Source organism: Hakea prostrata, chromosome 2 (assembly GCF_041222555.1).
Source record: "Hakea prostrata isolate BN-2017 chromosome 2, UWA_Hpros_2, whole genome shotgun sequence".
NCBI classification, from domain to species: domain Eukaryota; kingdom Viridiplantae; phylum Streptophyta; class Magnoliopsida; order Proteales; family Proteaceae; genus Hakea; species Hakea prostrata.
In genome coordinates, this window is record NC_142601.1 from 48,014,743 (window position 1) to 48,031,175 (window position 16,433).

The window sequence follows — 16,433 nt, forward strand, 5'->3', positions numbered from 1 at the left end:
TAGGAACCGAATTGTGGAAAATCCGAACAGTAGAAGGGTTTCTGAGAATGATGTACTGATGGTTGTGTAGCCAAAGAGTTATCTCACAATGATATGAACAAGACTGACGCCTCCATAACTACAAGTAGGATTGTAAGTGGATTCTTGTTCAAACTCATTTTGAAAATTTAAGATTAGATGCCAATTATGTCATATCCGATACTTCCTTACTGCAATTTTAGATGGGAATTTGGGAATGGCGAATCCCTCCCATTGACTTCTTATTTTTCTTGACTTAGAACATGTTCTGAAGTTCTGTTGTTCAAAGTCATTGAGTTGGTACTGTTTTGTAGGATGGTCTTACTCCTTGTTCACAGTTGAAGCTATTCAAAGCTGTGATCGCAAAATCAAAATTCCTCATGCCCTAATATAATAAGGCTTGAACCATATGAACCAAAAGAAACCGGTTCGGTTCAACACTAATAATACAAGATTACCAGATTACCCCAACATTCTCCCCCTTAATCTGTATCCCCAAAGAACTAACTATAGTGAATTGGATGCGACCGTCATCGTCCACGTATACCTGCACACACAAGACAAAAGAAAAACATAGTACAAAACAAATAAAGAATATGCAAAATACCTAGACACACTAACCATGCAACACTAATGACTCCATGCAGATATACCATGCAACAGACTGCACCAGGTAGAGAAAACCCTAAACATAACTCATAACTCATAACTCACTCATACAACAATGAAGAGCAAACATGCACACACCAGGCATATATCCCAAAACTGAGATAAACAGAATAAGAGTTATAAAAATTTGGGCAGCATCTCCCCTAAAACTGCAACAAATGCAAAACCTGATAAACAAACAAATAACCACAAGACACACACCACAATCTAAACAAGTAATATACAACTTTAAAAAAAAACTTACAGAACATATGTACTAAAAGACAACATTACCAATTCCCAACAAATCAAGACAATGTAAAAATTTAGAAAGAGGCAATGACTTAGTACCACAGTTTGCAGGATTATGCTCAGTACTTACCTTTTCAACTAAAAGTGAACCATCAGTTATTTTATCCCTGAGAAAGAAGTATTTAATATCTATATGTTTGGTTCTATCATGATAAACATGATTCTTACATAAGAAGATAGCACTCTGGTTATCAACAAAGACAACAGGTTTAATCTTCAAAATACCAAGTTCACATAACAAACCATTCAACCATATACTTTCTTTAACACATTCGGATGCAAGCAACAAGCTCGGCCTCGTAGTGAGTGGACAGAGCAACTATAGGCTGTTGTTGCACCTTCCAACTGATGCAATTACCAGATAACAGAAAGAAATAAGAAGATAATGATTTCCTGTTATCTATATTACTAGCATAATCTGAGTCAGTATATCCTTCAAGAATAAGATCACCAGGTGTGGACTTGAACACTAGACCTTTATGAACAATACCTTTCAAATACCTTAAAAGCCACTTAAGAGCAAGCCAATGTTCTTTACCAGGGTTAGACATAAACCTACTCAATACACTAACAAGCATGAGCAATATCGGGTCTAGTACATATCATAAGATACATAAGAGAACCTAAAAGACTAGAATAAGGGATCTTTGACATTTCATCTTTTTCAAAATTATTCTTAGGACAATGATCATTTGAGAGTTTAAAATGTGAAGCTAAAGGAACATTTACATGTTTACAATCAAGCATGTTAAACTTCTCAAGCACTTTCAATAAATATAACCTCTGACCAATGAACATAGTATCCTCCCCCTTATCCCTATGAATCTCAATCCCTAAAATTTTCTTGGCTGTCCCAAGTTCCTTCATCTCAAATTCAGATTTCAGCTTGTTCTTAACATCTTGAATAAGACTAGAATCAACACAAGCAATCAATATATCATCAACATAAAGTATAAGATATAACACAACAGAATCTGAAATGAGAAAATATAGGCAACTGTCATAAACACTTTTCTTAAACCCTACACTCAACACAAATGAATCAAAACGTTTATTCCATTGCCTAGGAGCCTGTTTAAGTCCATAGAGAGATTTTTTCAACAAGCAAGCTTGTGATTCATCTCCATTTGCCGAGATGCCTAAAGGTAGTTGCATATATATCCTTTCTTCTAAATTGCCATGAAGAAAGGCGGTTTTCACGTCCAATTGCTCTATTGTCATTTTGTTACGAGCAACAAGGGACAACAACAACCTTATAGTCTTATACTTGGCAACCGGAGAGAAAATTTCATCATAATCCACCCCTTCTCTTTGAACAAAACCTTTTGCAACAAGTCTGGCCTTATATCTTTTGGAATTATCAATTCCATCATCTTTAATTTTAAATATCCACTTACAAGGTAATAACCTTTGATCCTTGGGCTTCGAACTAATTCCCAAACCTGGTTCTTATTTAATGAATCTAATTCATCATTAATGGCTTGAACCCATAAATCTTTATCTTTGGAACCCAAAGCTTCTTCATAGGAACTAGGTTCTTCTAACCCAATATCGAGAGAGAAATATCAGTCTCATGTGCAAAGTTGGCTACAAACCTTCTAGGTGGCCTAATCATTCTCCTAACTCTATCCCCGGCCAATTGGTAACTACTCGGATCGGGAACTTCTTCCACCTCACCAGTAGAAGAATCGGGGAGAGGGCAATGGCCCACTCTCACTCTCGAAACTACAACCTCGGACTCTTTATTACCGAGCTAGGTTGAGGGGAAGTCAAGGGTACTTTTGGTATACTAGAATCAAGAGTCCGAAGCGGGACTTAAGAAAACATCAGCCCGCCCTAAATCAAATTGAGTGAAGTCTGTCATTCTTTGATCAAGTGGATTCAAGTTGGTATTGTCAATGGAAAGACAAGGGAACACACTCTCCCTAAAGAGAACATCCCTACTAATAAAGGTCTTAACACCGAGCACAGTCCTATCCCATAGCTTGTATCCTTTCACCCCCTCGGGATAACCTAGAAAGATGCTCTTTTTACTCCCGGGTTATAATTTTCCAATACTCGATGAGCAAAGGATTCACACCCAAATACCCCGAGGTAACTAAGACTCGGGAGGTTTACCCCACCACATTTCCTCGGGGGTTTTAAACCCTAAGGTAACAGAGGGACTCCTATTGATTAGGTGAACAGTGTTGTAATGCCTTCACCCCGAGAAACCCTTAGGTACCCCCGAACCGATGAGCATACATCTAGTCTTGTTTAAAATTGTCCTATTCATTCTTTCAAGCAATACCATTTTCTTGAGGGGTGTATTTAACAAATCCTATGCCTTTGAATCCCTTTATCATTACAAAATCCATTAAACATTTCATTAACAAATTCTAATCCATTGTCGAGTCCTTAATGTTTTGACTTTCCTATCACTCAAGTTTTCTACCAAAGCAACCCAATACTTGAACTTTTCAAAAGTCTCATCCTTGGTCTTCAATAAGAAGATCCACACTTTCCTAGAGTAGTCATCAACAAGGGATAAGAAATAAGAGTTTCTACCATAAGACAAGATCAAGCAGGTCCCCACAAATCAGCATGTACATATTCTAATATATCCCCAGATAAGTGAGACCCAGCTCCAAAGCTTAACCGGTGCTCGCTTACCCAAGACACATGACTCACAAAACTCTAAGTTATCAATGACATCCTTGCCAAACAGGCCTTGTTTACTTAGAGCTTGCATTCCTTTATTGCTTATGTGTCCTAGCCTAGCATGCCACACACTAGTGATATTTGATTCACTTGACGGACAACAAGTATTGGAGATATTATTAAGGAATGTACTACCATCAAAAACATACAAACCAGATCGAGAAATGCCCTTTAAACATACATGAGATCCCTTAGATACGGAAAGACTACCCCCAGAGATACAAGTTACAAACCCAAAGACTTGTCAAGGCTACTAATTGAAATCAAGTTTCTCTTTAAGTCAGGTATGTATCTAACATCATGTAATGTAAAAACAGATTTATTGTGATTTAACAATTCAACAGAACCAATACCAACTACATCACATAAATCATCATTACCCATCATAACTTTGGCATTATTCAACTCGGACAAGTGTGTAAACCGGTGTAAGTGTGGACACATGTGATATGTACAACCTGAATCTAAAATCCATCCTTCTTGCCTACTAACCTCGAAATGGTAAGCACCTCACCGATGTCTTCATAGACATTGGCTTGACCATTCTTGGGTCCAGGCATATCGGAATGGGTATTCTCCAATTCCTTCATTTTTCTCTTATAAGCAAAACAGTTTTTCTTAAAATGTCCTACTTTCTTGCAAAAGAAGCATCTCTTGAGGTTTGTATCAGACTTGTTGTTCCCATTATTATTCTTATTGTTAGACTCATGGCTTTCAATTACTTTCCCTTTTCCTTTTGGTCTCCCTTGTTTGTAAGAGCCCTTGCCCTTTACAAACAGGTTTTCCCACCGCCCGTTAGTCTTACCGAAGCCAATAGTTCGGACTCCCTATTCTTTAAGGCATCAATCAATTGTTCTAGGGAAATGTTTTGACATGCATATTTGATTGAGTTCTTCACAACAAGGTAATCATTATGTAATGAATTCAATAGGATAATAGACAAGTCCTGATTTTCCAATTTAGTCTTTTCACCTGTATTGGCTAAGTCTTGAATAAGCTTCTTAAATATATCTAGGTTCTTGTCAAGGGTAGTTGTAGGGTCCATCTTAAACCCATACAACCTCTCCTTCAAATAAATTTTGTTACCTAGATTCTTCTTCTCGGTATATCTGCTCAAGCTTGTTCCGGACTTTTATAGGGGTGTTGTCTTCATCATCAAGACACCCGATGACCCCATCTGTGATGTTCCGAGCATGCAACCAATTGCATTCTCCATCACTTCAGATCCTCAAGACTGGATCAATACTTTCAAAGAAAGCATCCGGGTCATCAATTGATCTTAGGAGCTTTGTTGAGCCATTAAGGCTCGAACCTTCCTCTTCCAAATCCCAAAGTCCCCAAGTGCCATCGAACTTCTCAATGTCTACCCCTGGAACTCCCCATAGGAGTATCCAAACTTAGGTAACTAGGGTCCCTCCCTAGTCCTACAGCTCTACTAGAGCCCTGTGGTTATAACACTAACCACCTTTGGGAGGTGTATCCTCCCCCGGTAGACTTAAACCCTTTTCGGGGCTCCACTTTGAACCCGGTCCAAAACACTAATCAGTATATAAGAATCCAATTCACAATACTGATTAATCAATTCTGAAAAATGAAGATTATTCTAACAAAGTGTTAAATAATCAATATTAATTAATCACAAAAAAAGAATAATCTCAGTTTATACAAATTATAAAAACAAGACCTAATAATCGAGATGTTAACACCACAGATCAATACATACCAAGTATTAGATCAATACTAACACGAGAAAAAATTAGACAAAGATATAGTATAAGAGAAATTCAAGATTAAATGAGATTAATTAAAGCCAAAATCATATCAGAATCATATACCTATACTCAGATTGTCACCCAACAGGTTATAAACAGCTTAACAGAGCAAACAAACAGTTATATGACAAAATATAACAGAGATTTATAGAATCCCGAATCAGAGTCATATCACATACCAATCATATGAGATGAGAATCAATTTCATACGTTAATACTTATGACTGAACTTGAATGGAAATTATACAAACAACATCATCATTCATATAACAGAAATGTCAAATGACGAAAGAAATTAAAGAAAATTTGGAATAACCTGAGACAACCTTAACCGTATAGACAATCTTCACAATTTAGGATTTAATTGTTTTCACAAAACCTAAACGAAGCAGGGACCATGACTGAGATGGCTCTGATGCCAATCTGTGATCGCAAAATCAAAATTCCTCATGCCCTAATATAATAAGGCTTGAACCATATGAACCAAAAGAAACCGGTTCGGTTCAACACTAATAATACAAGATTACCAGATTACCCCAACAAAAGCCCCAAATTCCTTTAGCTACAGACGATTGTTGTCATCACTTATGGATATTGCCAAAAACAATTCCAGTCATTTCTTCTCCATTCTGCTTCTTGCTGAAATATTTTTTTGATAAATGGTGTCAGGTTTCTATTTCCTTCATTGTGAATCAGATCCATTTTCATTTTATTTCATGCACTTTGATAATATTCATCAATGTGGGAATGTTGAAAAGCTCGTGGACGAGAAGCCTGATCCAGCTTCTGAATTGTTCCCTCATTTTGCCTTCATGCTGAGAGAGCATCTAAGTTCTCGAGAAATCGATTACAAGATGCAGTGGAAGCAGGGGCGGAGCCAGGATTGAACATTTGGGGGGGGGCGAATGTATGTGGGCCAATGTTGGACCCACTGTAAGTCTCATCTCAGAATATATAATTATATTTTAAAGTGGAGTCTACATTAAAATTAGGTAAATTAATAGAAAATTCATGTGTGAGAGAGAGAAAGGAATAATTTGAGAAAGAGAGAGTGAATAACTGATGTGGAGAAGATTTAGGAAAATTCCAAAATTTGCTAACTACTTCAATATTTTGTGAGATCGTGTGAGAAAAAATAGGAATAAAAGAAGAGATTCATGAGAGAATATATAGAAATAAAAATAGGAGAGAATATATAAGGAGAAATTCATGGATCGTGAGTTAGTTTTTAAGTTTTCTACAAAAAAAAAAAGTTAGTTTTTAAGCTAGTTTTTTATTAAAATTTAACATTTTATTCTTTAAAATTAGAGATTTAATGATAACCATTAGATAAATATTACGAATGACATTTGTACCCATCATCTTTATTTTAAATTTTTGGAGGGGGCCAAATAGTGGTATTTCACATTTAAAGATAGAGAAATAAGGAGAGAAACAAGGATATTTACAATTTCAAAAAATCCCGGGGGGCGCCATGGCCCCCTCCGGTCCCAACGTGGCTCCGCCACTGCGTGGAAGTGGCTTTATCACTGTTGTCAGAGGTAAACTGCTTGAGGGATCTATCGGGGAAATTTTCTGATGGTTCAAACGGACTTGATGATTATGAACTCAATCAAGTAATATGGCACAGCTCCTTATTATACCTACTAATCGTGTTCTTCATTTGCATTAATTTAGTTATAAAGCATTTTCATATATCCTTCATGTACTTTTATGGGATGGGTTGTTCTGTAACCTTTTTGAATGTTGTTATTCTCAGATTGACACTGAGAGGGGGTGAATCAGTGTCTTCAAAAATTCACTTCAATGTAAAACTTCTTTAATCTTGAAACAAGATTAACTAGAACATTCTCGTAGCTATCAACTGCACAAGGACACGTCCACCACACACTACAATGTGGCTGGGTCTACTAGACAGTGTACCACTCGTAGCTATCAATTGCACAAGGACACGTCCACCACACACCACAATGTAGCTGGGTCTACCAGACAGTGTACCACCATTCTGCAATCAAGGCACTCCAATATGTGCAACAAAGAAAAATAAACAAAAAACGCAATGCACCAGAGTTTACGTGGTTCGGCCAAATTGCCTACATCCACAGAGTAATACCCTACCTAGGGTTTGTATATTACTCAATACACTCCTAGATATTTTGACTGCTACAACAGTCCAACAACACCAATCCCTGCTATAGTCTAAAATGCAATTCAGACAAGGGCGCCAACCCCAACCCCCTAGACAAGCTCCAACTTGTTAGGTCACAATGTAAACCAACAATTCAAGTTCCCCAAATTACATTCATGATCTAGGTTCTTCATCATTAAACATAATCTAGAAAATAATAGACAATAACTTGTGAATACGGGTTACCTCAACTTGTGTAAGATGTATGGTAACAATACTTGTTTCTCTTTTTCTCCAACTCTTTTTTTTTCTTTTCAATCTTTTTCACTTTTCTCTCTTTAAAAAAACCATACAACCATGTTCACTTCTTTTCTTCTGCTGCTTCTTCTTCCTTCTCTTTCACTTTCTTTCTTGTTCAGCAAAACAAAAGACTTCTTATTCCCAAGCTTCAGATCTCCAAAGCCAACCAACGTCTTCTAGTTCGACCTCCACGCTCTTCCCAAGCTCCTCAAAATGTCCTCTCTCTTCTGCTGGAGTTTGCTCTCCTTTTATAGATTAATTAAACTCAGAGTTTGAATCAAACTCAGAGTTCCTATCTGACTTAAACAAGGAGTGTTTCGACGTACAAATCGGACTAACTTAGAGATCTTTAGTGAACCATCCCACCGTTGGATTTGAAGATCAAGAAGTCGTGAAGCTCTCCTCCAAAAATCGGCTCAATCGGACACTGGATGACCATCCGATGAAGAGGTTGATCAAAACTGGACAGAGACCCTCAAAAACGGGATTCTTGAGTTTTCTTTATTTGAATTGGTTTCTTTCTCTTGGAACCTTTTTGTGTGTTGCTGTACCATATCAAAGCCCACTTAAGTTGCCAACAATGACAACACCTTCATTTTAGGCCAATGGAACAACAATCTCACCCTTTGGGATTGTTGGCAACTCAACTTCCTTTTCTCTTTTCTCTCCCCCTTTGTCAACAAGTATAAAGGGTGCTTTGTGCTCCCCCTACCATAGAGCTCCCCCTACATAGACTCTTCCATAGGAGTGCCCACCGCACCTTCCTATCCTATGGAGAGATAATGTTCTATGTATTTTCTCACTTACTCCCCCTTGGAGCCACAACCCCAAGCTTTACTCTTAATCTCTCAAAACTATGTTTAGACAGTGGTTTTGTGAAGATATCAGCCACTTGATTTTCTGTGGGAACAAACTCCAAGCTCACTTCACCTTTTATCACTTTTTCTTTCAAAAAGTGATATCTTATATCAATATGCTTGGTCCTAGAATGTTGCACTGGATTCTTGGAGATATTGATAACACTCATGTTATCACACTTGATAGCTATAGCTTTATCACATTTGATGCCAAAATCAGAAATTTGTCTCTTCATCCAAATCACTTGAGTACAGCTGGTTGTAGCTGCTATATATTCAGCTTCTGCTGTAAACAAAGATATAGAATCTTGCTTCTTACTATGCCAAGCAACCAAACTTCTCCCCAAGTAGAATGCACCTCCACTAGTGCTCTTTCTGTCATCAATGCTTCCGGCCCAATCTGCATCTGAGAAGGCTGCAAGTGTGAAGTCTTTAGACTTAGGATACCATAACCCATATTCCATAGACCCTTTTAAGTACCTGAAAATCCTTTTCACTGCTTGTTGATGAGTCTCCTTTGGGTTTGCTTGAAACCTTGACACAAGACACACTGCTTGTAAAATGTATGGTCTTGATGCTGTTAGATATAAGAGACTCCCAATCATAGATCTATAGTGAGTTTGATCAACTGAGGGGGACTCATCACTTGAGCTCAACTTGCATCCAACCACCATAGGAGTTCCCACTAGTTTGCAATCTTCCATCATAAATTTCTTTAACATTTCCTTAACATACTTTATTTGAGATATGAATATGCCACTTGCCATTTGATTTACTTGTAAACCCAAGAAGTAGGATAACTCTCCAAGCATGGACATTTCAAATTTTGTACTCATCTTCCTTGCAAAACCTTGACAGACTTCATCACAGTGACCTCCAAAGATGATGTCATCCACATACACAACAACTATCAATTTACTACAATCTTCAGCTCTTGGAGCTTGTTTCAAACCATATAATGCTTTCTTGAGTTTGCATACCATATTTGGATCATCAACTATTTCAAATCCATCCGGCTGCTCAATGTAGACTTGTTCTTCTAAATCACCATTTAGAAAGGCTAATTTAACATCCATTTGATAAATTTTAAACTCCTTAAAGGCTGCCAAAGCTAGGAACATTCTAATGGATTCCAACATTGCCACTGGAGCAAAAGTTTCATCAAAATCTATCCCTTCTACTTGAGCATATCCCTTACACACCAATCTGGCCTTGTTTCTGACAACTTGCCATTCTTCATTCATTTTATTTCTAAATACCCACTTGGTGCCAATAACATTCTTATCAGTTGGTCTAGTAACTAGTTCCCAAGTGATGTTCTTTTCAATTTGGTCAAGCTCTTCATTCATTGCTTTCACCCAATTTTGATCTTTACAAGCTTCATGGACTGACTTGGGCTCTTCTTGAGATATCAGTGAGAAAGTAGTATTCTTTTTCTTTGGCTTTCTTGTTTGTATCCCTTCATCTAATGTGCCAATGATTTGATCAGGAGGATGCACTTTGTTTCATTTGTTATCCTTGGGTCTTCCATCTCTTTCTGGTTCAACATCAGACTCATGTTCATCCGACTCTACTCCATGTGGAGTCTCATTTTCAAACTCTTCATTATCTTCAACAATGTCCAAGGTCGAGTCCTCAGTTGCAATAAATTTGGGCTGAGGTAGATTTTCATCTATCTTCACATCTGAGCTTTCTACAACTTTTCGAAGTCTTTTGTTGAAGCGCCTGTATTCCTTGCTCTTAGAAGAATACCTAAAAAAGATACCTTCATCAGCTCTGTCATCAAACTTTCCCAAATTTTCTTCCTTTCTCTTGATGAAACATTTGGACCCAAAAACTTAAAATGCTTCACAGTTTGGCTTCCTGTTTGTACCACATTTCATATGGAGTTTTTGATTTATTTGGTCCCACCATGCACCTGTTTAAGATGTAGACTGAACTGTAGACTCCTTCTCTCCAAAACATTTTTGATATATTACTTTTAGAGAGAATTGTTCTTGCCATCTCTTGAACAGTTCGATTCTTTCTTTCCACTACTCCATTTTGTTGTGGAATCCTAGCAGCTGAATGTTGGATTTTTATGCCATGCTCACTACAAAATTTTGAAAACTTTCTCCATGTATATTTCTTACCTTGATCTGATCTTAGGCATTTTATAGTCTTCCCTGTTTCATTTTCAACTAGCTTCTTGAAAGCTATAAAGCTGTCCAATGCCTGTGTCTTCTCTTTTAGAAAGGATACCCAAGTCATTCTTGTGCATTCATCAATGAAAAGCATGAAGTACCTTTCTCCTCCAAAAGCTTCTGTTCTCATAGGACCACATAAGTCAGTGTGAATTAAATCAAGGGAGCTACATATGTGATACTCCTTGGGCTTGTAAGTGGCTCTAGTTTGCTTCCCTTTTTGACATGGACCACATACATGATTTGAAGGCCTTTTAATCTTTGGAAGATCTCTCACAACTTCCCTTTTACTGAGCTTAGCAAAATTCTTGAAATTTATATGCCCCAATCTCCTATGCCATAACAAGCTTTCATCCTCTTGACTCACCATGCACCTGTTTGATAAGACATATAAGTTTCTGGTTGTTCTGGTTCCTAAAGCCACTGCTTTGCCATTTTTTGGCTTCTTGATTTCACAACCTTCTTTAGTGAAAAGAACTTCATATCCACCATCACAGATTTGGCTCACACTAAGAAGATTGTGTTTGAGCCCCACTCACATATAGAACATTATTGGATTTTAACTTTCCTTCATCCAGCTTAACTGAGCCTCTACCTTCAATCTTGGCCCCATCATTGTTGCCAAATCTCACTGAACCACCTTTCACTACATCAAGGCTTGAGAACCTATTCTTGTCACCTGTCATATGTGTGGAACACCCACTATCAAGAATCCAAGGTGCCTCACTACTATGAGCCTTGAAAGCTGTTTGAACTACCAAGGAATTTATCATTTTTCCTTTTTGTCATTTCTCAACCCAAACTGCTTTATCTGATACATCAATAGGTTCCCTCGGTTTTCTTTGAATTGTTTGTGCATGTCTTTGAGCTAGCTTTTTGGGAAGGTTTATCTTCTTCTGTGAAGGAAGAGGAGTCCAACAATACCTTGCAATATGTCCTAACTTGAAACACCTGAAGCATTCTATTTTAACCTTATCCAATGGAGCAAATCTGTTTATGTTGTTGAATGCCACAACCTTGTTTTGTCTTCTACAGTTTGTCACTTTATGTCCAAAGTTGTTGCATCCATGACAATACCCATTAAAGCCTTGACCATTAAATGTTTTATGATAAGCTCCAGTATAGCCTTCTTTACTCATCTTTGGCTTGGTCTTCCCAATATATGGATTCTTTTGGTGCTCCTCATCAAGACTCATTGGATTTGTTGTATTTCTATTTCCATTGGTCTTATTTACATTTGAGCATTCCCCCTTTGAGTATCCAAGACCAGTTTTAATATGAGGTGACCTTTGAACACTCAAGATCTCATCTAGTACATTATCTCTTCCCCAAGTAGAAGTAATGAGTAGTCCCTGTCACTTGATTTTCAACTGTCTTGTCCTTAAAGTTCAATGTAACTGGAGTGGATGATGTGGTAGCTTCTAAATAACTCCTCTTTTGTTCTCCTTCAAGTTTTGATCTTAACCTTCCAACTTCTTTCTCAAGTTCTTCACACTCTTTACACTTGAGAGAGAGAGAGAGGCAAGATGATGAGTCATTTATAACATGCTCCAATTCACTAATTGTGACAGTCAACTCCTTGATTGTTATCTCAGAATTTTCAAGTTGATTCTTTATTTCTCTATTTTTCTTCCTTTCCTTTTTGAGATCAAGCAAGGCAGAGTACAACTCACCAACATAATCAATTTCACCTTCAGTGTCTTCATTATCATCAGACTTTTCTTTAGTTTGAGGTGATTCATCATCTTCAATAGCCATTTATAAAACCTCATCAGTTGAGTCATTGTCTTTGTCTGATTCTTCTTCAGAGGAGTAGCATTCATTCTTAGTCAAAAGACTTCTCCTTTTGAAATGGCTTTTCTTTTTCTTTGGTAAGAATTTTTTCTTTCCCTTCCTATCATTCCTCTCTTCCTCTTCATCTTCCTCTTCATCTATGTTTCCTCTCTTAGGACATTTAGAGGCAAAGTGTCCTATTCCACCACAACTAAAGCACTTAAAAGGTGCTTTTCCCTTGTGTTTACCTGTTCCTTTCTTAAACTTTCTAGCTAAGTAAGCTATAAGTTCATCATCGAGTCTTCGATTCTTTTTCTTCTTTGACCCTTAGCTTCTTCATTGCTTTGAATGCTGCTTCCTTCTCTGTGAACTTGCCCTTTTCAGTTCTCATCTCATAGGTTTTAAGTGTTCCATGTACTTCATCAAGAGTGATTGTATCCAAGTCTTTGGCTTCTTCAATGGCCGAGACTTTGGAGTCATATTTAGGAAGCACAGATTGGAGAATCTTCTGACATATCACAGAATTTTCAATTTTTTCTCCAACTCCTCTGATGGAGTTTACAACCTCATTTACTTTGACCATGTAGCTGTCTATGTCTTCTTCTTCAGTCATCTTAAGACTTTCAAATTGTGCTCTGAAGATTTGCAGTTTGGCTTTCTTAACTTTGATGTCCCCTTCATAGATGCTTATCAACCTGTCCCCAGACTTCTTTAGCTGTATCACAGTCCATTACTTTAGCCATGACTTCTTCATTCAGCCCAGACATGATAGCATTTAACGCCCTGAGATTGTGTGCATAAGCCCTTTTTGCCTCATTGTCTATAAGCGGAACTACTGGTTCCTCATAGCCATTAATCACAGACTGCCATACATCATATCCTAGAGATTCAATGTATATCTGCATTCTTCTTTTCCAAAAAACATATCTTGTACCATAAAAAATAGGAACTTTCCCAAAGTCTTTGGAGCTGCCTTCACTTGTGGCCATTCTTACAAACTCTCTGATCAAATCCCGAAGTGGTTACACTTCTCTTCACGGGAACCCGGCTCTGATACCAATTGTTATTCCCAGATTGACACTGAGAGGGGGGGTGAATCAGTGTCTTCAAAAATTCACTTCAATGTAAAGCTTCTTTAATCTCGAAACAAGATTAATTAGAACATTCTCGTAGCTATCAACTGCACAAGGACACGTCCACCACACACCACAATGTGCCTGGGTCTACTAGACAGTGTACCACTCGTAGCTATCAACTGCACAAGGACATGTCCACCACACACCACAATGTGGCTGGGTCTACCAGACAGTGTACCACCATTCTGCAATCAAGGCACTCCAATATGTGCAACAAAGAAAAATAAACAAAAAACGCAATGCACCAGAGTTTACGTGGTTCGGCCAAATTGCCTACATCCACGGAGTAATACCCTACCTAGGGTTTTGTATATTACTCAATACACTCCTAGATATTTTGACTGCTACAACAGTTCAGCAACACCAATCCCTGCTATAGTCTAAAATGCAATTCAGACAAGGGCACCAACCCCAACCCCCTAGACAAGCTCCAACTTGCTAGGTCACAATGTAAACCAATAATTCAAGTTCCCCAAATTACATTCATGATCTAGGTTCTTCATCATTAAACATAATCTAGAAAATAATAGACAATAACTTGTGAATACGTGTTACCTCAACTTGTGTAAGATGCATAGTAACAATACTTGTTTCTCTTTTTCTCCAACTCTTTTTTTTTCTTTTCAATCTTTTTTACTTTTCTCTCTTTAAAAAAACCATACAACCATGTTCCCTACTTTTCTTCTGCTGCTTCTTCTTCCTTCTCTTTCACTTTCTTTCTTGTTCAGCAAAACAAAAGACTTCTTATTCCCAAGCTTCAGATCTCCAAAGCCAACCAACGTCTTCTGGTTCGACCTCCACGCTCTTCCCAAGCTCCTCAAAACGTCCTCTCTCTTCTGCTAGAGTTTGCTCTCCTTTTATAGATTAATTATACTCAGAGTTTGAATCAAACTCAAAGTCCTATCTGACTTAAACAAGGAGTGTTTCGAAGTACAAATCGGACTAACTTAGAGATCTTTAATGAACAATCTCACCGTTGGATTTGAAGATCAAGAAGTCGTGAAGCCCTCCTCCAAAAATTGGCTCAATCGGACACTGGATGACCATCCGATGAAGAGGTTGATCAAAACTGGACAGAGACCCTCAAAAACGGGATTCTTGAGAGACCCTCAAAAACGGGATTCTTGAGTTTTCTTTATTTGAATTGGATTCTTTCTCTCGGAACCTTTTTGTGTGTTGCTGTACCATATCAAAGCCCACTTAAGTTGCCAACAATGACAACACCTTCATTTTAGGCCAATGGAACAACAAATGTTAACCTTGAAACTGTGCTACCAATATTGTCCTCTTGGACAATGTTTTCCATGTAAGCCAGGATGCTAATATTTGAGAATATGTGGTGGCATTTTTATGAAGAGAGCTGCAGCTCATGGTGAAAGGAAAAAACCTTTTCCTTTAGTAATGAACTAAGACTGGGTGTTGGGTAAATAATGCTTCACATGTATAGCATCTGGCCATTATGGCAATCTGAAGTTAACTCTTATTTACATTTTTACTTTTCCTGCTTACCTAGACAGCGGATCCATGTCAATCACCCTCTTATATATACTAATTGGACTAGAATTTTATTTTCCTGGCCATTGTATGCATATTATATGGATATGGTGTTTAAGATTATTGACCAAGTCAACATTTGTCATAGATTAGTGTGAGATGCAAGAGGCCATCTAGAGACCCTTTAAAGTTGTTGCTTATTTTTTAACCAAAAAAAAAAAAAAAGTTGTTGCTTATTTTGCAGTATGATACGAGAATACATATTTGAACTTAGTAGATCGAAGACAGAATATTTAGTTTGTAACTTTAGTCATGATCGGGCGCCAGATGATGAGCTGGTGATACTTGATGATAAAGAGATTCCTCAGAGTGATTGTTTTAGGTACCTAGGTTCAATCATAAGTAAAAGAGGTGATTTAGAAGATGAGGTTTCCCAAAGAATTAAAATAGGGTGGATGAAGTGGAGAGGTGCGTTCGGGGTCTTATGTGATCAGCGTATTCCATTAAAGCTTGAAGGAAAATTTTATAGGACCGTTGTTCGACCAGCTATGATGTACGGTGCAGAGTGTTGGGCTGTTAAAAAGAATCATATAGAAAACTCAGTGTAGCAGAAATGAGGATGCTAAGATGGATGAGTGGCAAAACTAGGATGGGGTCGGGCGAATGTGCTATCTGGTAATACCATGTAAGATAAGAAACGATCATATTAGAGTTGGTCTGGGAGTTGCTCCCATAAGTGTTAGGCTTAGAGAAAGTCGTTTGAGGTGGCACGGCCACGTTCAACGGAGACCTATAAATGCTCCTGTACGAAGAAGTGATATAATCCATATTGAAGGAACTAGAAGAACTAGGGGTAGACCTAAGATAACCTTAGGAGAAGTGGTGAGAAATGATATGTATAGCTTAGGCCTTGTATCTAGTATGGCTTCGAACAGAGCTGATTGGAGGGCAAGAATCCATGTAGCCGACCCCATTTAGTTGGGACAAGGCTTATTGTTGTATACGAGAATACATATTTGATGCAGCCAACCAACCCTGCTTGTAGGTTAGAAATAAATGATTTGAATGGCTGCACCTTTGCACTAGATCTCTGTTATGTCTTGAAAACCAAG